Below are 20,418 nucleotides of genomic sequence, written 5' to 3'. Positions count from 1 at the left end.
AGCAAGTACTCAAAGTCTATTCATAATCGAAATCTACATTAAAAACCACGAATAACAACACCCATATTGATATACATCTAGTTAGGTCAAATTCTAACCCAAGGAATTGGGGAAACAGGCCCAAAAGGGTAAAACAGGAAATTGAAGGATGGAACATGAAATTCAAGCTCTAGGTGATCAAACCCATTAATCAATTGCTAAAACAGCTCAAGATTAAGCCTAATTCGGATTTAAAGCAAAATCCCCAAATTTGGGTATGAACCCTGATTCTTAAATCCTCAAATTAATCACTAATAGTGGAAGAAATACGCTTAACAACAAGGAATTCATCAAATTCTATGTTTATACTAGTCAATTCACCATCAATTTCTATTTTAAAAGTTTAGACCCCTTTCAATAAATTTATCGCAAGACTCATCTTCTCTATTTTGATTCTAGTGATTCTAAGCATGGATTAAGGATCTAGGAAGGTAAATGAAGAAGTCTTGGGTCATAGATATTACCTCCGACAAGATTCAGTCCACAAGTTGATCAATTCTCTCAAAGAGTGCTTAGAAAGTGATGCAAAGAAGTGGCAGGGTTGAAGGATTTTAACTTGAGAAAAAGACTACAATTCTACCCTACATCGAATACAGTGGTCATAGGCCTGCTGCAGCACATCCGCTACGGCGCCAGCTACAGCGGCCCACTCGTAAATCTCTCAGCCCCCGTAGCGGCACCCAATACCGTTACTTCGAGTCCTCTACGATTGGTCGATCGCTATTGCGGCTCGCCACGAAGTCACAACACCCGCTATAGCCGTCAGCCACTCTCTACCGCTGGGCCGCTGTGGCGGTTCAGGTGCCGCTACATCGGATACCAGACATAGTATATTATTGATTTTTGGAGAATCACCAACGCGAAATCTGACTATCACCCGAGGCCCCATAGATACAAAACAAACATGCATACACACATAAAAATGGGTCACAAATTCATCCGTGGCCTCGAAATTTCCAACGGAGGTTTTTTTGACCAAGTCAACCCCCAATGGCCTAAAGTTAAGTTTCCAACCCAAGTCCCAAAATGTTCCCAATTGCATTGGGAATCGAACCAAACACACTACCATGACATAAATGATCATCCAGACCTCTCGGAATCGCTAGAATTCCGAAAAAGGTCTGTTTACCCAAAAGTGAATTTTGGGTCAAACAAATCCTACTTTAAGGCTCAAAACTCCAAAAGTCACTCTAAAACCCACTTGATGACCTTGGTAAAAGGTCAATAGGGGTAAAAGGGCCAATAGCACTATAACGACCAATCGGGTCGTTACATTAAATACCAATAAAACAATTGCTTGTCCTCGAGCGACAAGGAGTAGAAATGAGGGAAAAGTACCTGAGTCAGCAAACAACTGGGGATATCACTCGCGCATATCGGACTCGATCTCCTAAGTAGCTTCCTCAATAGGATGATGCTTCCATTGAACCTTGCCAAAAACAATATCTTTAGACCTTAGCTTCCTAACCTGCCTATCCAGAATCGTTATAGGCTCTTCTTCGTAAGACAGATTCTCATCAAGCAACACAAAATCCAACGAACTATATAAGAACCATCAGAATGATATTTCTTCAGCATGGACACATGGAAAATCGGATGAACACCTGACAAACCTGGTGGCAAAGCAAACTCATAACCAACATCACCAACTCGACAATGAATTTTAAGTGGGCCAATGTAACTCAGGCTCAACTTGCCCCTCTTCCCAAATCGTATAACACCCTCATGGGTGAAATCTTCAGAAGCAGATGCTCGCCCCTCCATAAACTCTAAGTCCCAAACCTTTTGGTCCGCATACATCTTCTGTCGACTCTAGGCTGCTAGAAGCTTTTCCAGAATAAGCTTCACCCTGTCCACGGACCCTCTCCACAAATCTGTGCCTCACGAGCGAACCTCAAAAGCATAAAATTACCCAATAGGAGAACAACACCTCCTACCATACAAAGCCTCGAACGGCGCCATATCAATGCCGGAATGATAACTGTTGTTGTACGCAAGCTCCGCTAAGGGAAAGAACTGGTCCCAATGACCCCCAAAATAAATGATGCATGCTCTCAACATATCCTTGAGCACCTGGATAGTCATCTCGGACTGACCATCAGTTTGGGGATGAAATGTTGTACTAAAATCCAACTGAGTACCCAACTCTGCGTGAAAAGCCCTCTAGAAATTGAAAGTAAACTGGGGACCTCGTGCAATCGCACAATTTCATGAATGTAAATCCTAGCTAACTTTACCGCAGTGTAAGTGAACTGAATTGGAATGAAATGAGCGAACTTAGTCAACCGATCAACAATAACCCAAACTGAATCATACTTGCCCAGGGCCTTCAGAAGACCCACAACAAAATCCATGGCAATCCCCTCCTATTTCCAATCTGGAATGGGCATCATCTGAAGCACACCACCAGGCCGCTGGTGCTCATACTTGACTTGCTAACAATTCCCACACTTAGCCACAAAATCTGCAATTTCTCTCTTCATCCTACTCCACCAGTAATGCTACCTCAGATCTCGATACATCTTTGTTGTACCCAGATGAATAGAATATCTGGAACTATGGGCCTCCTCCAGAATCAAACGAATCAAATCACTAACACGAGGAACGCACCCACGTCCCTTGATCCTCAGAATATCCTCACTACGAAGCATGGCCTGCTTGGCCTCACCTCTCAGAACCTTATCACGAATCTTACACAACTAGGCATCCTCAACCTGCTGGGCCCTAATCTGCTCTAAGAGGGACGACCTCGCCTCAGCACAAGCTAAAACTCTGCCCGGAACTGAGATATGAAGGCATACAAAACTGTTAGCCAGAGTCTGAACCTCCATGGCTAACGGATGCTTAGAAGCTACCAATCGAGCTAAACTACCCATGCTCACTGTCTTGCGGCTCAAGGCATCAGCTACTACATTGGCTTTCCCCAGATGATAGAGAATGGTGATGTCATAATCTTTCAGAAGCTCTATCCACCTACGTTGTCTGCAAGTTAGATCTCTCTAACTGAACACATGCTGAAGGTTGCTGTGATCGGTGGACACCTCATAATGAACTTCGTACAAATAGTGCTTCCAAATCTTCAAGGTGAAGACTACTACTAATAGCTCCAGATCATTGGTAGGGTAGTTCTTCTCATGGATCTTCAACTGATGGGAAGCATAGGCAATGACTCTACCCTCTTACATCAACACAGCACCCAAACCAACACAGGATGCATCACAATACATTGAGAAATCCTTACCCTCCACGGGTAATGCAAAAATCAGGGCTGAAGTCAAAAGAGTCTTGAGCTGTTGAATTCTCTCTTCACAAGCATCAGATCACTGAAAGAAGAAATAGAAGTGAAACCCTTCACAAATTGACGGTAATAGCTGGCTAACCCCATGAAGCTACGAATCACATCCATAGTAATGGGCTTCGCCTAATCTCTAACTGCTCCAATATTATTAGGATCAACCATGATCATGTCCTTAGACAGAACGTGGCCCAAGAATGCCACAGACTCAAGCTAGACCTCACACTTTGAAAACTTGGCATAAAGCTCCTTCTCCTTTAATAACCCAAGGACAATCCTCAAATAACGCTCATGCTCCTCCTTACTCTTGGAATACACCAAGATATCATCGATGAATACAATGACGAAGGAATTAAGATACGGCTTGAAAATGCCATTTATCAAAGTCATAAACGCAGCTGGGGAATTCGTAAGCCCAAATAACATCACAAGGAACTCGAATGATCATAACGAATCCAAAAGGTAGTCTTCGGAACATCCTCGGCCCGAATCTTCAGCTAATGGTAGCATGACCTCAAATCAATCTTCAAAAATACTGAAGCACCCGGAAGCTGGTCGAACAAGTCATCAATACGAGGAATGGGCTAATTATTATGAATGGTGACCTTGTTCAACTGACTGTAATCTATGCACATCCTTATCGTACCGTCTTTCTTCTTCACAAACAGAACAGGAACACCACAAGGGGAGACACTCGATCTACTAAACCTCTTACCTAACAGATGCTGTAGCTACTCCGTCAACTCAGCAGGCGCTATCCTATAAGGAGGAATAGAGATAGGACGCGTGTCCGGATTCAAATCAATATAGAAACTAATGTCGCGGTCAGGTGGCATACCAAGCAAATCAGAAGCAAAGACCTCCGCGAACTCACATACAAGGGGTACAGACTTAAGGGGCAGATAAGCAAAGCTAGTATCACTAACATGGGCCAAGTAAGCCAAACACCCCTTGCTGACTAACTTCTTCGCGCAGAGATAAGCAATGATCTTCTTCGGAGCGGGGCTCAGAGTATCCCTCCACTCTAATCTAGGAATCCCAAGCATAGCTAATGTGACAACCAAGTCATACCCAAGATAATATCAATGTCTACCATATCCAATATCATCAAATCTACCCAAGTATCATACCTATAAAAGTAAATAAGCAAGATCGAAAGACTAGATCAACAACAACTGAGTCTCCAATCGGAGTAGATACACGAACAGGCACATCAAAACAGTCACTAGTCAAATCCTAACCAACAGAATGATAGGAAGATATATATAAGAATGTAGACCCCGGATCAAACAAGACTGAAGCAGGGTGGATGACGAACATAAATAGTACCGGAGATCACAACATCAGAGGCCTCATCCTTGGGCCTACACAGAAAAGAATAGCAAAGACCACCACCATGGACATTCTGGCCCGACTGTGCCCCATTTCTGGAGGCCTGAGAACAGCCTCTACATGGCTGTTGTCCACCCCTATACTAATGAGATCCACTGTGGCCTGACTGAGCATCGCCTCTTGCTGAAGAACCACCCCGACCACTAGATGGTGCCAGAGTCCTCGGAGTCTAGAACTGGGAACCCTGATAGGACCCACTCTGTCAGGATTTGGGACAATCTCTCATAAAGTGGCTAGAGTCACCACAAACATAGCAAGATCTGAGGGCTGGAGGCTGATACATGGAAGCCGATAAACTAGAGGGACCACCATGGTTAGCTGGATGAGAATAAGAACCACCATGGGACTGCCCAGCTCCATAACCACTGGGTCTAGAAGGACCACCTGAAGAAGCCTGTAACGCTGACTGAACAGGGTGACTGGGGTGAACAGATAAGGCCTGGATGACTGTCCCCTACCCCAGTAGCTAGAACCACTATAACCACCATGATGATGCATCCTCTTCTCACTAGACTTTCTCAAAGATCTAGCCTTGGCAGACTCAACACCCACAGCATGATCAATAACCGCTTGGAAGGAAGATCCTAAAGTCACCAACTGAAAACAACCAACATGGAGTAGATACACAAATCCACTAACAAACCTAAGAATCCTCTCCTCCTTCATGGGAATCAACTGAGCAGCATATCTAGAAAAATATAGATATCTGGCCTCATACTCTGACACGATCATACCTTGCATTTGCAATTGAAAGAACTCATCTCGCCGCGAAACTGAAAAGACACATAATCCACCCCATGAGACCCCACAATACGCATCTTATAGAGCCTCTCATGCATCTCCATAATGAACTCAGATGCATCCTCACTACGCAAGCTAAAGAACTTAGGAAACTACATCTTCAGGAACCTCCCAACAAGCTCCTGATCCTCAACGGTCAAAGGCTGGACTGCCACGGTTTTGGGAACACCCTCATGGACTGGAAAACCACCTAATCATGGGGCCATGGCAGCAACAGGATGCATTACCATAGTTTGGCCATGCTCGGGAGTCCGTACTCCTACATGAGTCTGGGAACCACCTTGAGTAGTGGTACCTCCTACGACATTTTGGCCGTCAAGATGAAGAAGTACACGGGCCATAATATCCTGGAATGCCTTATCAAACATGGCATCGGGGTGAGTCTGGGCTGGTACCTCATCTCCCATAACTGCTTGCGCTCTCTTCAGGCCGAAGCTGTAGAGAAGCTGAGCGTGCTCGCCTCTGTCCAGCCACAGGGCTCTCACCCCTGGCCGGTGCAACTACATAGCCTCTAGCTCACCTACGACCTCTCGTCTATGCTCATCCTCTGTGCCTGCCCCAGCAGCCAGCACGAGCACCTCGTCCCTCGCGATGGCAGCTCGTGTCCTCACCAATTAGAAGAGACAGATATCAATTTGAATAAATTAGCACGAAGCAATGAAAGAATGTGAAGTTTCCTAAATGTCCCTTGCCTCTCGCATATAGGTACAGAGCTCATCGTGCCGATCCGCAAGACTCTACTAGACTGGCTCTTCTACTTATAGACTGGGTAACCTAGGGCTCTGATACCAACTTGTCATGCCCCAACAAAGAGAACATGCGGGCACCTATAATTTCTCACCTCGGTAGGCGAACCCATCCCTTATTCAAAACCAAACAATAAATTAAAAGAATCCAATCACCCTGAATTACATAATAATAAGTCTAACATAAATAGGTAAATATAATAAGTACAAAAAATACATCGAATCCCAAAATTTTGTTTGAATAATACAACAGCCACTATATAATGCCTAGGAATATACAAGTCTCAAATATCCATAAATATTGTCTAAATGATAGAATATAGAGACAGGAATAGATAGAGTCATCCAGGCAGCAAATCCATCCAAGTGCTCACCCTGGAATACTCGCCAAACTGCCTCGGGACTTAGTCACGAAGCGCAAAAGTTGATATGGTCACAAACTCTGCACTCAAAAAAGAATGCAGCAGGGTAGAATCTGTACAACAACACGTACTGAATAGGCACCATAGGCCGAAAATAGCTAGATAATCATATATATAAGAAAGAGACTAAAAAGGTAGGCATGCTAACGATCAGATATAACTCAACACAGTCCAAAGTATCAAATCTAGTACTAAATCACCAAGTCTAGAATATCACCTGAAAATCCACTACAAGACCGAAACACAATCTCAAGAACCACTATCAAGTACACGTATCACCAAAGATCAACCAACAAGTCCAATACAATGCCATATGTAAATATAAGATGAATGCAATGCAAATGCAGTGATACACGCACTTCTGGTGGAATATCTCGTTGCCTTGACAGTCATGACCCATAGGGGACCGCTAAGTCCATGTACCTACCATGGCGCATAGCCCGATCCAATTATCAATGTCGCGGAATGTGCAACACGATCCCAGTCAGTGTTGAGGTACGTACAACCCGATCCAAGTAAGTGTTGTGGCACGCAACCCGATCCCAATATATGTATAAATGTCTGAATGCATGATAACAATGCCAACAAGAATATATGAATCAATGGTGCCACATATAGACACATATCTCAATCACAATATAAAAATTGTAACGTGTCTTTCCCTTTTCAACAACCACAGTCATGATTAATATGCCCTTTGAAAATAAGGTAATCACTAAGCATCAATTCTAAAATCACTCACGTGGCGACAAGCCTACAACTCACAAATAAGCAACAACTCAATAGAACACAATAAAGCAACAAAACAAAGTCAACAACAGTATCAACCTAAGTATTCCATCCCAACTCCATACCCGAAGGTTTACATGCTTTCTCCAACAATCACTAACTCTACATATGATTCGCTAACCGAAGTCTAACCAAGAGGTAAGTCGCAACCTACCTGGAAAGCCGAAAAGGAGCTGCAAACTGTCACACCTTGGCCTTGCCTTTTCATAGCGCGTCCAAGTACTCAAATTCTATTCATAGTCGAATTCTACATTAAAAACCACAAATAACAACACCCATATTCCTATACTTCTAGTAAGGTCAAATTCCAACCAAAGGAATTGGGAAAACTAGCCCATAAGGGTAAAACAGGAAATTAAATGATGGAACATGCAATTCAAGCATTAGGTGATCAAACCCACAAATCCATTGCTAAAACAATGCAAGATTAAGCCTAATTCGAATTTAAAGAAAAGCCCCTAAAGTTGGGTATTAACCCTAATTCCTTAATCCTCAAATTAATCACTAATGATGGAAGAATTAAGCTTAACAAGAAGGAATTCATCAAATTCTATGCTAATTCTAGTCAATTTCACCATCATTTTAAATTTTAGAAGTCATGACCCATTTCAAGAAATTTATCACTAGACTTATCTTCTCTATTTTGATTCTAGTGATTCTAACCATAGATTAAGGATCTAGGAAGGTAAATGAAGAAGTCTAGGGTCATAGATCTTACCTCCAAGAAGATTCAATCCATAAGTTGATCAATTCTCCCAAAGAGTGCTTAGAAAGTGATGCAAAGAAGTGGTCGGGTTCAAGGATTTTAACTTGAGAAAAAGACTAGAATTCGACCTTACATCGACTACAGCGGTCATAGGCCTGCTGCAGTGCATCCGCTACCGCACCCATAGAACAGCTACAACGACCTACTCGTAAATCTCTCAGCCGCTGTAGCGGCACCCACTACCGCTACTTCGAGTCCTCTACGGTTGGTCGACCGCTATGGCGGCTTGCCACAAAGTCACAGCATCCACTATAGCCGTCAGCCCCCCAATACTGCGGGGCCGCTGTCGCGGTTCTGGTGTCGCCGTGGCGGACACCAGCTACAAGAATATGACTAGTTTTTGAATAATCTCCAACCCAAAATCGGACTATCACCCGAGGCCCCACAGATACAAAACAAATATGCATACACATATATAAACGCACCAAAAATTCATTCGCAGCCTGGGAATTTCCAACAGAGTTTTTTTTGACCAAGTCAACCCCCAATGGCCTAAAGTCAAGTTTCCAACCCAAGTCACAAAAGCTCCCAATTGCATTGGGAACCGAACCGAACACACTACCAAGTCATAAATGAAAATCCCGACCTCTCGAAATTGATGAAATTCTGAAAAAAAATCCATTTATCCAAAAGTCAACTTTGGGTCAAACAAATCCCACTTTAAGGCTCAAAACTCCAAAAGTCACTCTAAAACCCGGCTGATGACCTTGGGAATGGGTCAATAGGGGTAAAAGGATCAGTAGCACTATAACGACCAATCGGGTCGTTACACAAAGCCTTTCCACTCCTTCCCTGGCACTAGGTAAGTCACTTGCTTAGCCTTCACTCATACTAAGTGATAACCACTTGTCCTTCTTATTTCAAACAACATACACATCCATACATGTGTTTTATACTTAGTCAAGTTTTAAGACTATCATGCTTAAAAAGGAAGAATAGATACCAATATAAAACCAAGTTGAAACAGAGAAGTGCCTAATCATGGGGACATGAGCATTTTTTGGGTCACTGAGTGTATACAGACAGGAAAGGGGCAAATTTTCAGGTCCTTTTTAACAAATGGACACATAAACTAAGTGGCTTATTCTTAATAACAATCTTGGCATAATCATGAAAAGAAAAAGTAGACATGGATCTCCTAAATTAAGGCTAGACTTAAAAAAAGATAGTGCTTTATACAAGTTATTCAAAAGAAAGGACATGAACCACAGTAGGGGATGGACAATATTAGACATACAAAATGACTACTTAGTTCTGTATAACGAACACAGAATCTCAGAACAAATATGTCAAACTTTTGAATGCTACTTCTAATCCCTTAGACATGTAGGACTTTCACAGTTAGTTGAAAAGGCACATATTGAACACCTTGGTTAAGTTAATAATTCTCATGCCATAAAGAAGGTGAAATAGTTAAACATTTGGTATGTGCTGGGGTAAATGAACTCTAAAACAGATCAAAGATTGGACCGAGAAAGTAGCAAACCTATAAACAACTTATAAACTATGGCACTTAAGGGTTCTAGAAATCAAGCAGTCAAGTTTCAGGGTAAAATCCCTATATCCAAATATAGACCTCATTACTGTTTCTCAAATCCAAACTCATTACACCATCAACACATGATAATACCATTAAGAGCAACAAGGGATGCTTACAGACTTAGACCCAAACAAGGTAATGATGTTGCATAAGAATACCCATCCAGCAAATAGAAGCATTTGTTAGGTTCATAGAGGTTGCAACCACATATAAACATAGGGAGCCAACTCGATATTGCATGTTTAACATAGTTTGGCATATATGTCAGGTTCACATGCTAGCAGTCCCATAGTTCAAGCTTTAGAACATTCTAACTAGACTAACATATAACCATTTAAGTATTGTTTTAGTTAATAAACATATAAGATGCATTTAACATGATATTACACTAAGTCTAGACCACTTAGATCTTATTTTAAACTAATAACTAGGCATACTTAATCTCAAAAATCAATCAAAACATGCTTATGTATTATCTCTTATGGTTAATAGGCTAACAGTGTGTTAATCACACAATAGGAGGCAACCAAATACAACTAGTCTACTCTAAAACTAATACTTAAATCTAAGAAACCAACAAACATGCTATATTAAAAGTTAAACACTAAAACATAGCTACCAAATGAACTACATTAAACTAAAGTAACATACATACAAACATAACAGATATTAAATACAGGAAAAACAAAAGCAAATGAAGAAAGGAAAATTATTTAGCTTTTTTGTGTGCAGCCAATGGTCAGGAATGGACTTGGAGATCCTTTGCCCCTTCACTCGAAGCTCAGCCACAAATAAACAGAAAAGAAAACTTTAAAACTTTAAACTAACTCAAATAGTTAAGGATTTAAGCAAAATGTGCTAAATGCTCGGTAATTTGAGCTTGAATATGTGTGAAATATTATGCCTCCCTCTAAAATTGTGAATTGGGGGTTCTTTATATAGAATCCCAATTCTGAGCCAAACCTTAGACTTAACCGATGTGGGATTTTGCAAATTTCTGGGAACAAACCCCTCAATCCAACATTCGATGGTTAGTATTCAAGAAACAAACATATAAAGGGTCAGATTTGACTCAAATTGGTCAATCCGTTGGGTTCTTCATGAACCAATGACAATTAAGAATTTAAATGAAAGTAAGGCAAATCCATTAAGAATTTGTACATGTTTGAACGTTAAAATGCAGAAAAAGTAAACCAAAGAGGGAATAATACCTCATTTGGGTGGTGTATCGACTGATTTTGTTGAGAAATGGCAGAGAAATAAATTCTTTTGCCATTCATGACCATATAAAGTCAACACAAACAACTTGGGCCCGCAACTTTGTCATTTTCAGCATACATGACGCGAGGAGAGGGAGAGGGTCTAGGAGGCGGCTAGGTTTTCCTTTCAAAGCTGGTCTTTTCACAAATGAAGATCTTAAGGGTCTATTTGTAAGCCAAATGCATATATGCGTGAATTGGGCCGGGTCAGCCTTGTATTGGGATGGACTCGGCTCAATGAAAATGAAAGGGGCCCTAATCATATATACGCATATACATTGTATACATGCATATATATGTATATCCGTGTATACTTGTGTATACATGTGTATATATGGGAGGCAAACTAAGTCATTTTAACAAATCAACAATATTAAAAGTGTTTATTAGTTAAACATCACAATTATAGCAAAATTAAACTAATTAACTTAATTAATCCTTTTTTAGTGACACTACTAATTATGTAAAAGACTTAAATTTGTAATTATGACCTTAATTGCCTTTAAACAATGAAATTGGTTATTTCAATTATAGCCATATTTGACTAGAAAATGATTATTTCAATTGTAGCCGCAATTAATTGCATAATAAACAATTTATAAATATAATCACAAATAAACATTTAATTAATATGATTGATCTAAAAAATTCACCAAAATGCGAATTGATAAAAACATCGGGATGTGATTGTTACACCTCGGAAATTTCTCTGTACTTGTATGATGAGGGGAATGATGAAGAGTTTGAGTGTATGATGCTTTGTTAAGTCGGGAATGGCTAATTAAGAATTTTTGGAAATAAGAAAGTCGCGGAAACTTTTTAGTCCAGTGGTCGTATATGGCACTATACGGCCCGTAAAGTGATTTACGGACCGTATAGTGCAATCGCCTTTCAGCTTGCCAAAAATCTCAAGTTCTGCCAAGTGTTGAATATGGTTAAATACGACCCAGTTTACGTCCCGTAAACCAGGTTGTAAAATGCCATGTTCCTCAGCCAAAATTTTCTGTTTTTGAAGTGATTAAATACGGCCATGGAGGACGGACCGTAAATCAAAATACGGTCCATATATGGTGGTTTACGATCACTGTTCATCCCGACAAGAATTCATTAAAGATTAGATTTTGGGATTATTAAGAGGGACTTAAGCCCATTTCACGTCATTTTTCATCCAAACACTTCAAGAAAACTCTAGAGTGTTCTTCAACACTTCAACTCTAAGAATATCAAGAAAATCCAAGGAAACCTAAGATTATCAACACTAAATTCATAAAAATAAGTGTAGAACACATCAAAGGATCTTCTAAGTCAAGAAATTCCCAAGAAGGTGGAACTAGGGTTTTGGTCTAAGTAAAGAATTGCAACTCGAGACTTGTTCAACCATCATCCAAGGTAAGTTTCATGATTATTCCATGTTTTTTGAAGTATTGGAAAGCTTAGACACTTGAAATGTAGAAGAACATAGAAATGGGTCATTATTGAGTGAATAGTGACATAAATGAATGATAGTGGAATTGAACTATGAATATTGAAGTTTTGTGAGTACAAATACGTTATAAATGATGTTTATATCATGAAACAGGAATTAAATGCATGAAAACGCAAAGGCGAGTCATAAGGTTAAATATGGGGGGAAATTGGAAGAAAATGGTGGATTTTGCTAAACGCGCGTAAATGACGATTGTCGATTATGATATTGCGAATAATATTATGAATATTGGGAGTTGATATAGAACGTGAGAAAAGTAGTATGAGCAAAGGAGACGCTGCCCAACTTTTCCTAGAATTAGAGATGCGTTCTTGTAGTTCGTTTACTAATGTTGATCCGAATTCTCTTATGAAGGTAACGACGTGATTTTGAAGGAGAGCAAGTGAGCGATAGCCTAGCTAGGCGACCAAGGTATGTGAGGCTAGACCCTTTTCTTTCTATGGCATGAATCCCATGACATGATTTCCTCTCTTTCCCTGATTCTCCTCTACCCGGAAAGCCAAGAGTTTAAGATCATAAATAGCTATATGAGTCAAGAAGCATGATATGACGTTCCCATGACGTAAATGATATTGTTCCTTGTACACACTCACCTTATACATTGATCCTTTCAAGGTGAGGCAGAGTATTCATGTATAGCCATAACAGAATCGAGGGTACACGACCTTACGTCACCTCGACGGAATATAGCCGATCTAAAGCCTTCATGCATATATAATAACAAGTATGTTTTAGTAAGCATATTGTATAAGTATTATTATAAATAGCATGTCATGATTGCATTCACACCGGGCCTAGTTGGTCGGGCAGACACCACTAGTGGGCGGCATGAGATGGTACCCCGGATGCGGGCTAATATTATTGATTATCACACCGTTCCGACATGGACGGGCAGCTTGCATATGATGCATATATGTCAGGATGATGAGTATGAGTAAGATAGCATGCGTTACTTCTTTATGATTATCAGTCAGATCCAGATACTTCCTGTTGACGTTATCATTACATTATTGATGCCTTCTTTCATTGTTTATGCCTCTCATACTCAGTACAATATACGTACTGACGTCCTTTCTTCGGACGCTGTGTTCATGCCCACAGGTAGACAGGGAGGAGAGCTTGGCCCAGATCCTCAGTAGCTGTCAGCTGGTAGATAGCACTCCATTGTTCAGAGGTGCTTATGGCTATTCCTTTGATGTACATTCATATATGCATATTTTGGGCATGACAGAGTCTTGTTCCGTCTATGTATTCATTATGTTAGTAGAGGCTCGTAGATACGCAGTGTGGGTTAGACGGTCTCACAAAAATGCTATTATTGTATATTTTGTTTTGATGGCCAAGAGGCAACGTATATAAGTATTTATATTTTATTTAGAATATGATTTCTCATGCTATTTGTATACTAAGTTGGTAATAGACTATTGAGTGAGTAAGATAAGTAGTAGAGTGAGCGGTGCTCGGTAACTAGCTCCGGGTACCCGTCGCGGCCCCTAGTCGGGTCGTGACAGAAGTGGTATCAGAGCAGTTCGTCCTAGGAAGTGCCTACGAGCCGTGTCTAGTAGGGTCTTTTTTATGGTGTGTTGCGCGCCACATCAATAAACAGGAGGCTACAGGGCATTTAGGAAAATGACCATCTTTCTTCTCATGAGATCGTACGATAGAGCCATGTCTAGGATTATGTTCTTCCTAAAAGTGCGTTATGGTTTCAGAAAAATGCCGCCGAAAGGAAAAGCTACAGCTGCCGAGAAAGGCAAAGCTACGGCGAAGAAGTGGGCAGAAAGGGAGCCTCCAGCGGAGGTAGAGGAAGGTGAATCGCAAAGTGAGGCCGCGCCCAATGTAGAAGAGCAGGGAGGAGCCTCAGCTCCGATTCCTCCTCCAGGTGCTTCGGGTCAACAAGTGTCCGAGGCCATACATTTATTGACACAGTTGGTTGCCGCTCAGGCACAACGACAGAATGCGGGCCCAAGTGATCGTTCGGCTAGTACAAGAGCCCGTGATTTCCTTACTCTAAACCCTCCAGAATTTTTTGGGTCGAAGCCGGATGAGGACCCAAAAGGTTTTATCATGAGATGTTGCGGATGCTGAGACTTATGCATGCTTCTGAGACTGAATCCGTGGAGTTGGCCTCATATAGACTTCGCGACGTGGCGGTACTATGGTATAAAAATTGGGTGATATCAAGGGGAGAGAACGCACCACCTCCCGTTTGGCAAGAATTTGTGGATGCCTTTATTCGTCATTACTTGCCACCTGAAGTCCGCCGAGCTAGAGCGGACAGGTTCTTGAATTTGAAACAGGGAAGCATGAGTGCCCGAGAGTATAGTATGCAATTCAACTCATTGGCCCGGTATGCTCCGACTATGGTGGCTGACATGGGAGACCGAGTCTATAGATTTGTGAGTGGTTTAGGACCACACTTGTTCAGAGATTGTCTGACAGCCTCTTTGCAAGACGGGATTGATATTTCCTGGATACAGGCCCATGCTCAGAACCTCGAGGAATGACAACGACAGCAGAGAAGTGATCGTGATGGTGACAGAAGACAAGGTAAGAGGGCTAGATCTTTGGGGGAGAGCAGTGAGTACCGAGGGGGACCGAGACAGACGCATTCTAGGCACTCAGGTCAGTCAGTGACTAGTGCACCACCTAGATTCTCAGATAGGAGGGTTGATCGTTCTACTCAGTCAGGCCAGGGGCAGAGTTCGAGGGCCTCAGATTCGCAGTCTAGGGGAGACTTTAGCCAGAGGAGACCTCCAGTACCGCGGTGTAGCCAGTGCGGTAAATTGCATTCCGGACAATGTCGTCTGGGTTCGGATGCTTGCTACGCCTGCGGGCAGGTTGGTCATATGATGAGAGATTTCCCTTCAGTGAGAGGTAGAGTTGGGACTCAGCCTACGGGGTCAGCAGTTGGGTCCTCTTCAGTGCGCCCGGCAGTGCAGACTTCTCAGAACACAGCAGGTAGAGGCAGAGGCAGAGGGGGAGCATCTACTCCAGGTGCTGTTCAGCCTCGTGTGTATACTTTAGCTGGGCGACAGGATCTTGAGTCTTCCCCAGATGTTGTCACAGGTACCTTGAATATATTTTCCCGTGACGTATATGCTCTGATTAATCTGGGTTATACCTTCTCATATATTACTCCGTATATCGCTGATTGTGTTGGGGTGAGACCCGAGCCGATTAAACCTTTCGAGGTATTCACTCCGGTTGGTGATCCCGTAATAGCGAGACAAGTATATAAGGAATGTGTAGTCATTATATGTGATCACCAGACGACAGCGGATTTGATTGAACTTGAGATGATAGATTTCGATGTAATTATGGGTATGGATTGGTTGGCATCTTGTTATGCTAATGTTTGCTGTCGGACCAAGGTAGTTTGATTCCAATTTCCGGGAGAGCCCGTACTTGAGTGGAAAGGTAATACGGCATCCCCAAAGGGTAGGTTTATTTCCTACCTCAAGGCGAGGAAGATGATAGAAAAAGGTTACATCTATCATCTAGTCCGGGTTCATAATACAGAGGCAAAGCCGCCGACTTTCCAATCTGTTCCGGTGGTGAACGAATTTCCAGACGTATTCCCAGATGAACTTCCAGGTCTTCCACCAGAAAGGGAAATCGACTTTGCTATTGATGTATTACCAAACACCGAGCCTATATCTATTCCTCCTTATCGAATGGCTCTAGCAGAGTTGAAGGAGCTAAAGGTACAATTGAAGGATTTGCTCGAGAAGGGTTTCATCAGGCCCAGTTCCTCGCCATGGGGAGCACCGGTCTTGTTCGTAAGGAAGAAAGATGGTTCGTTACGAATGTGTATTGATTATAGACAGCTGAACAAAGGGACGGTGAAGAACAGATATCCCCTTCCTAGAATTGACGACTTGTTCGATCAATTGCAAGGTGCTAAGTGGTTTTCCAAGATAGATCTAAGATCGGGTTATCATCAGGTGAGAATTAGGGAAGCCGATATTCCCAAGACTGCTTTCAGGACAAGGTACGACCATTATGAGTTTCGAGTAATGTCGTTCGAGTTGACGAATGCCCCGGCAGTGTTCATGAATTTAATGAATAATGTGTTCAGGCCATTCTTGGACCTTTTTGTGATAGTGTTCATCGACGATATTTTGGTGTACTCTCGCACACAGTTAGAATATGCAGATCATCTAAGGATTATTCTTGGCATTCTTCGAGATCGAGAATTGTATGCAAAGTTTTCAAAGTGCGAGTTTTGGCTTAATTTTGTAGCATTCCTGGGTCATGTTATTTCAGATGATGGTGTTCGAGTTGACACTCAGAAAATAGAAACTGTGAAGACTTGGCCAAGGCCTATGACGCCCACGGAAGTTCGTAGTTTCCTTGGGTTAGCAAGATACTATAGAAGATTTGTAGAGGGTTTCTCATCTATTTCATCCCCATTGACAAAGTTAACCCAGAAGTCAGCTAAATTCCAGTGGAGTGATGCCTGTGAGCGTAGCTTCCAAAAGTTGAAAAGCAGGTTGACCTCAGCACCAGTGCTAACACTTCCACAAGGGCCGGATGGTTATGTCGTGTATTGTGACGCTTCCGGTGTGGGACTAGGATGTGTGCTAATGCAGCATGGCAAGGTTGTTGCATATGCCTCGAGACAGTTGCGAAAACATGAACAGAATTATCCCACTCATGATCTTGAGCTAGCTGTGGTCATTAATGCATTGAAAATGTGGAGACACTACTTATATGGTGTGCACGTGGACATCTATACAGATCACAAAAGCCTTCAATATATTTTCAAACAGAAGGAGTTGAACCTGCGGCAAAGGAGATGGTTAGAATTACTGAAGGATTACGATGTGAACATTCTATATCATCCAGGGAAGGCGAATGTAGTAGTAGATGCACTTAGCCGCCGATCGATGGGTAGTTTATGTGGAGTTCCTTCGGAAAAGCGAGAAATGGTTCGTGAGGTCCATCGGTTAGCAAGTCTCGGCGTACGGCCAATTGATTCAGGAGATGCAAGTATTAGCATCAATGACCCCACAGTTTCATCATTGAATCTAGAAGTGAAGGAACGGCAATATGAAGATCCTCAGTTAAGCCACTATCGAGATCTATCTCAGGAAAAGGAAAAGTCTCCATTTGAAGTTTCCATAGAAGGGGTTCTTAGATATCGAGGCCGGCTATATGTACCGAATGTGGCAAACTTGCGCCAATGGATTTTAGAGGAAGCACATTATTCCCGGTATTCTATTCATCCAGGTGCAACCAAGATGTACCACGATCTCAAATTGATGTATTGGTTGGATGGCATCAAGCGAGACATAGCAGAATTTGTAGCACAATGCCCAAATTGCCAGCAAGTGAAGGTCGTGCATAAAAAACCAGGAGGCTTATTGCAAGTAATTGAGATTCCTATGTGGAAATGGGAAGAAACTAATATGGATTTTGTGGTAGGATTACCCCGTACGCGAGGGTAGTATGATTCTATATGGGTGATCGTGGATAGACTCACGAAAGCAGCTCATTTTCTCCCCGTTAGAACCACATATTCAGCGGAAGATTATGCTAAATTGTATCTCAAGGAGATTGTACGACTTCACGGTATTCCTTTGGCCATTATCACAGATAGAGGGGCACAGTTCATAGCCAAGTTCTGGAAGTCCTTTCAAGAAGGTCTAGGTACTCAAGTTAAGCTCAGCACGGCGTTCCATCCGCAGACCGACGGACAAGCCGAGCGTACTATTCAGACCTTGGAAGATATGCTACGAGCGTGTGTGCTGGACTTTTGTGGTAGTTGGGATGAGAATTTGGCTTTTGTTGAATTTGCCTATAATAACAGCTATCATTCCAGTATTCAAATGGCTCCATACGAGGCCTTAGATGGAAGAAAATGCAGATCTCCAATTGGATGGTTTGAAACCGGAGAAGTACAATTGATAGGCCCCGACTTGATCCAACAAGCAGTTGAAAAGGTTAAAGTGATTCGAGACCGACTGTTAACAGCTCAAAGTCGCCAAAAGTCTTATGCTGATAATCGCCGACGAGATTTGGAATTTCAAGTGGGCGATTGGGTGTCCCTGAAGGTATCGCCGATGAAGGGAGTGATGAGATTTAGCAAGAAGGGAAAGCTAAGTCCCAGATATATCGGACCCTACCAGATCATTCGCAAGGTGAGTCGAGTATCCTATGAATTGGACTTGCCTTCAGAGCTCGAATCCGTGCATCCAGTATTCCATGTTTCTATGCTCCGCAAGTGTATTGGAGACCCAACAAGAATAGTTCCAGTTGATGATGTGCAAGTAACAGAGAAGTTAACATACGAGGAAATGCCCATTGCCATTTTGGATAGACAAGTACGAAGGCTTCGGAATAAAGAGGTTGCTTCAGTCAAAGTTCTATGGCGGAACAATAATCGGGAAGAAATGACTTGGGAAGCGGAGGAGAAGATGAAATCTATGTACCCCCATTTGTTCCAATCCCCAGAAGAGATTCAAGATGAGACGTCGATGATGTAAGGTATGTATGTTTTAATTTTATGTTTTTGGTCGTGTGTGGCCATAAATGTGTTGATATTGTGATATAGCCCTGTGAGGCAAAGATATTGTGGGTTGTTGTAATGGGAAGGTAGTGTCCAAACTACAAAGGAAACTCTGGCAAAAATTTTCTAGAATTCCCAAGTGTCGAACATTCGAGGACGAATGTTCCAAAAGGAGGGAAGAATGTTAAACCTCGGAAATTTCTCCGTACTTGTATGATGAGTTGAATGATAGAGATTTTTAGTGTATGATGTTTTGTTAAGTCGGGAATGGTTAATTAAGAATTTTTGGAAATAAGAAAGTTGCGGAAAATTTTCAGTCCAGTGGTCGTATATGGCACTATACGGACCGTATAGTGCAATCGTTTTTCAGCTTGCCAAAAATCTCAAGTTCTGCCAAGTGTTGAATATGGTTAAATACGACCCAGTTTCTATTTTTGAAGTGATTAAATACGGTTATGGAGGACGGACCGTAAATCAAATACGGTCCGTATATGGTGGTTTACGACCAATGTTCATCCCGACAAGAATTCATTAAAGAATTTTGGGATTATTAAGAGGGACTTAAGACCATTTCACGTCATTTTTCATCCAAACACTTCAAGAAAACTCTAGAGTGTTCTTCAACACTTCAACTCTAAGAATATCAAGAAAATCCAAGGAAACCTAAGATTATCAACACTAAATTCATAAAATTAAGTGTAAGAACACATCAAAAGATCTTCTAAGTCAAGAAATTCTTAAGAAAGTGGAACTAGGGTTTTGGTCTAAGTAAAGAATTGAAACTCGAGACTTGTTCAACCATCATCCAAGGTAAGTTTCATGATTATTCCATGTTGTTTGAAGAATTGGAAAGCTTAGACACTTGAAATGTAGAAGAACATAGAAATGGGTCATTATTGAGTGAATAGTGACATAAATGAATGATAGTGGAATTGAACTATGAATATTGAAGTGTTGTGAGTACAAATACGTTATAAATGATGTTTATATCATGAAACAGGCATTAAATACATGAAAACGCAAAGACGAGTCATAAGGTTAAATATGGGGTGAAATTGGAGGAAAATGGTGGATTTTGCTAAACGCACATAAATGACGATTGTCGATTATGATATTGCGAATAATATTATGAATATTGGGAGTTGATATAGAACATGAGAGAAGTAGTATGAGCAAAGGAGACGCTGCCCAACATTTCCTAGAATTAGCGATGCGTTCTTGTAGTTAGTTTACTGATGTTGATCCGAATTCTCTTATGAAGGTAACGACGTGATTTTGAAGGAGAGCAAGTGAGAGATAGCCTAGCTAGGAGACCAAGGTATGTGAGGCTAGACCCTTTTATTTCTATGGCATGAATCCCATGACATGA

The sequence above is a fragment of the Lycium barbarum genome, chromosome 5, assembly GCF_019175385.1.
Source record: "Lycium barbarum isolate Lr01 chromosome 5, ASM1917538v2, whole genome shotgun sequence".
Lineage (NCBI taxonomy): Eukaryota > Viridiplantae > Streptophyta > Magnoliopsida > Solanales > Solanaceae > Lycium > Lycium barbarum.
This window is presented reverse-complemented; position numbering follows the sequence as displayed.